General features: G+C 37.8%; 1 pseudogene; it reads left to right on the forward strand.

Annotated features, from left to right (window-relative positions):
• The first annotated feature begins 482 nt into the window (after positions 1-482).
• Positions 483-1,280, forward strand: LOC101440358 (guanine nucleotide-binding protein subunit alpha-13 pseudogene; annotated as a pseudogene).
• Positions 1,281-4,105: the final 2,825 nt, after the last annotated feature.

The following is a 4,105-nucleotide window of genomic DNA, read 5'->3' on the forward strand; positions in this document are numbered from 1 at the left end:
GAAATTATAAGCCTCATTGGCTAACTTGGTGAAAGCATACACTTTAGAAAAAAGAAAATACTAAAAGTCTTAAGAAATCTCTCTGAAAACACAAAATGTGGGAAGATGACCCAGCAATTTTATGAGGAATGAATATTCCTAATAATAGACATGATAGTCACTATTATAGAAAAAGTATATTCTAATATTCCATATAAATGTACAAGATAAAGATAATTGACACAACAGTAGAAAATTAAATGAGGCAACATATAAACATATATTAAATCACGATCAGCTCGCTCCTTCCCTCCCTCTCCTGCGCGCTTGACTGCCACAGCGCTCCCTCCCTCCAGCCAAGGGCCTCCCGACAACCTAAGAAGAGGTGGAGGGAGCCAGAGGGGCCACCAGGAGGTGGCGGGGTGGCGTACTTCTTGCCTTCGCAGTCCCTGTGTTCCAGGCTGCCTGTTGACTAGCGGCGAGGTTGAGCAGCGCGCAAGTCCATGGAGGCTGACAAATGCCTGTCCCAGGAGGAGATTCACCTGAGGTGGCTTTTAAAGACTCTGCTGCTGGGTGCCGGCAAGAGAGACAAGAACAGAAGCGGAGAATCCACCGACAGGACTGAGAGCAGCGCGCGCACGCAAGGAATTCAGCCAAACCCTCTACAGGAATGCTATCAAAGGGTGACTGTGAAATATTTCCTGGATAACGTGGATGAACTTGGAGAATCAGATTACATTCCCTCACAACAAGATATTCTGCTTGCCAGAAGACCCACCAAAGTCATACATGAGTATGACTTTGAAGTTAAAAGTTTTCCTTTCTAAATTGTTGATGTAAGTGTAAAGAGATCAGACAGGAAACTTTGGTTTGAATGTTTCCACAGCTTGACATCAAGACATTTCCTTGTTCTCTCAAGTGAAATTGACCAGGTTCTTCTCATGGAAGGCCAACTGACCAATGACCTCACAGAACCTCTGAACATTTTTGAAACAATCATCAATACCTGGGTTTTCAGCGATGTCTACATAATTCTCTTCTTAAACAAGATACATTTGCTTGAAGAGAAAGTGAAAATTGTGAGCATCAAAGACTGTTTCTTAAGAAAGGGATCTCCACTGCTTAAGAGATGTCCAAAAATTCCTGGTGGAATGTTTATGTAACTAAAGCCAGGACAGCAGCAGAAGGCCTTATACCACTACTTCACCACTGCTTTTAACACGGAAAATATCCACCTTGTTTGCCGTGGTGTGAAGGATGCTATTCTTCTTGACAAGCTCAAACAGTTTATACTACAGTGATACGCACAAAAGACTTGCTATTTTAACATCTTTTTGTGTCTTTGGTTGCTTCCTGTTTGATTCTTTTTTTCTTAATAGCAGTTTACAACAGGAATTAGAAAACTCTTGATTCTATAATTAACTTCTTTTGTTTTGTTTTGTTTCAAAGATTTATTTATTTATTTACTTCCCCCCCTCCCCTGGTTGTCTGTTCTCTGTGTCTATTTGCTGCGTCTTGTTTCTTTGTCCGCTTCTGTTGTCCTCAGCAGTACAGAAAGTGTGGGCAGCACCATTCCTGGGCAGGCTGCACTTTTCTTTCACGCTGGGCGGCTCTCCTTACAGGTGCACTCCTTGCTCGTGGGGCTCCCCTATGCGGGGGACACCCCTGCGTGGCGCGGCACTCCTTGCGGGCATCAGCACTGCGCATGGGCCAGCTCCACAGGGGTCACGCAGGCCCGGGGGTTTGAACCACGGACCTCTATAATTAACTTCTTGGAAATCTTAGCCCATCCTCTGCAGAGTATTTTGAAAGGGCTACTGGACAGAAGATTGAATGGCATTATGTAGGATAACTCAGATTTAACCTTTTTATTTTATAAATTGGCTGTACATAGAGTTATTTTTGTTTTTAAATGTCTGTGGTTTCTGAAGGTAATGTTCTTAATATTTTCAAGTTTACATAAGGATTTCTGGTCTGATGCTAATGGAGAGTTTACAAATGGTACAGGGAAACAAAAGGAAAGCAAATGTCATATAAATAGTGTTTGGATCAACAGTAAAGAGGGAAATACGATTTGTTTTTTCTATATTTAATTATCATGCAATTCATGTACCAAATGTGAAATATTCTGACAATAATAGCAAATAAAAACTGCAAACAACTTGGAAGCAGAACTTTCTGGGTAATCATATGCTTTCCAGAATATCATGTGTTTTACTCTCAAACTTGTAAATCCTATCTCAAATGAATGTGATCCTTATTGTAGAAAATATTATTGCACTATCACAAACATCTTTTGTTCTCCTGTCCACTTTCATCAACTCCAGACTGTGGTATTTATGGGATTTTCTGTTTATATGGAGTTTGCCAAGGGCAGTATTTCTCTCTCAAGCTATGCAACAAGTCATTATTTGTGATTCCTATTCGTTCTTGGTGTAGCTCCAAAAGACACAGTATGTACATTTTATATAATTGTTATTTATGAAAGGCCAGCTTTTTTGAGGTACTTTTTAAATGTTTAAAGATACATCTAAGCATAAATGGGAATTGTTTAGTTCACAGCAAGATGATGACATTTGACTTCTTCTACAACTTACCAAGTTAAAATGTACTGATGAAGGATTTTTATGATTATAAATACATTCACAGTGAACTCAGCAAAATGGTTGATTTGTAATAGTGAAAAATACTGTCATGAATGCTGTATGAAGTGTTAGAATTGGATTCAGAGGAACAAATGTGCAAGGCTGGTGACAGTTTGAAAAGTCAACCAACTTTTCTCCTTTTCCTGAAAATTGTGATTAAGCCTGTGATATCTGAAGATTTACTGTATATCTGACTGTCCTCTCAGGTGTTTTACTGGTTAGAAAGTGCTTAGAAGGTTGGTCAGCATTATGGGCGATCACCCAGCCTCTACAAGACCTCGGCACTTGGTCTGTTCTGCTTTTCATGGTTAGAGGAGGGCTTCTCAGTGAGCTGACCAGGGAATGTTCAGATCATACCTCACTGTCCTTACATTTGTAGTTCCACCATTAGCATATGAATATTTACTACAGGGTTTCATGCCTTGGTGTAACATGTGAACTACAAACATGTGGCCCCAAATCATCAACACAAGTGTGCATAGTATAGTTCATGCCTGTTTGAATAGACTTACATCTAGCCTCTTACCAAAAAGAATACACTGTTTAAATTCGCAGGGTTAGCACAATCTCAGTGCTAGTGACTCTTAATATGGGCACATTAATATTAGACTTTTTGGTGAAGAGTCTATGTACACATTTAGCAAAACGTTTTCCTGAATGGTCAAAATGTTTAACTCCAGTGAAGACTAACATAAATTCCCTACATAAAGAGGAAAATTAGTCATTTAAATTATACTCAATATCTGTGATATGAATCATAAACATTGCCTAAAAAAAGCAGAAATCACCAAGTTTCTCCATGTTGTCTACTGCAAAAAATTGTTAAAACACAAAATAGATATGGTATTATTTTTGGCAGGTCTGATTTTCATCCCTGGCATGTGTGTTGTCTCAGAGTCAACATTCTTTTAAAATATAGAAAATATTTTGCGGCCATAAGTTTCTTATGTTTAATGGAAGGTTTTTTAGACATTTGATAGAATTATTAAGTTTCAATCTAAAGGCTTTAGATCACATTTTTTATATACTTTATATTTAAACCACTTGAAAGGAATCTTAAACTGGTAGAATGGAAACCAGAGCCTTTTGAAATATCACTATGTGAAGGAGACAAATTTTAGTGATCAGAATTGAATGGGTGCTTGTAATTTTCATATGCCAATTCACTCTAACCTCTATCTAAACGGTGATTTAAATTTATTGTTTTTTGGTGTGCTCAATTTTTCTAAGTCTTCATGGTTACATTTTGTAGTAAAATGTGCCTAATTCTATATTACATTCTGTTCTTAAACATCAATACCTTCTTGTTTTATTCTCAAGAAATATCAAACAAGTGTCTTCACTGACCTTGAAGAAATTAACATTATACAGAATTGCCTTATAAATCAAAGAACAATGCAAGTTTGGCCTTGACTCTTTAAAGAGAAAGGGTTTTATCAAATGTTTTCTGAAGTTCTAAATAGTAAAAAACCCAAGGTATA

This window comes from Dasypus novemcinctus, chromosome 19 (assembly GCF_030445035.2).
Source record: "Dasypus novemcinctus isolate mDasNov1 chromosome 19, mDasNov1.1.hap2, whole genome shotgun sequence".
Classification (NCBI taxonomy): Eukaryota; Metazoa; Chordata; class Mammalia; order Cingulata; family Dasypodidae; genus Dasypus; species Dasypus novemcinctus.